This window comes from Centrocercus urophasianus, unplaced genomic scaffold (assembly GCF_019232065.1).
Source record: "Centrocercus urophasianus isolate 14NV4802_14NV808 unplaced genomic scaffold, USGS_Curo_1.0 seq_73, whole genome shotgun sequence".
Classification (NCBI taxonomy): Eukaryota; Metazoa; Chordata; class Aves; order Galliformes; family Phasianidae; genus Centrocercus; species Centrocercus urophasianus.
Window position 1 is genome coordinate 5,815,791 of NW_024885344.1, and position 384 is coordinate 5,816,174.

The following is a 384-nucleotide window of genomic DNA, read 5'->3' on the forward strand; positions in this document are numbered from 1 at the left end:
TTCCTTCCTTCCTTCCTTCCTTCCTTCCTTCCTTCCTTCCTTCCTTCTTCGTATTTTTTTATTTAAATCATTACCCTTTTCAATTGTGTGAGAAACTATCCCACTTGAATGTTACCCTTAGTGGAGTCTTGTCCTTGGTTGTGTAAATAGAAGAGTAAATTAACTAGACAAAGCTTATTTTTTATAATAGATAAAGGAATTATGGAAGTTTATTGTCAGCCTATGAGGATTCTAGACAGGTTGAAAATAGGAATATTTATAAGAGATAGTGTTTTGACTTATAATTCAACTAGTTCAACTTCTTGCAACAAGCAATGATTTAAAAGTTGAAATCCTTAACAGTAACAATAGATGGCTGATACTAACCTCTGTCATGTTATGAGT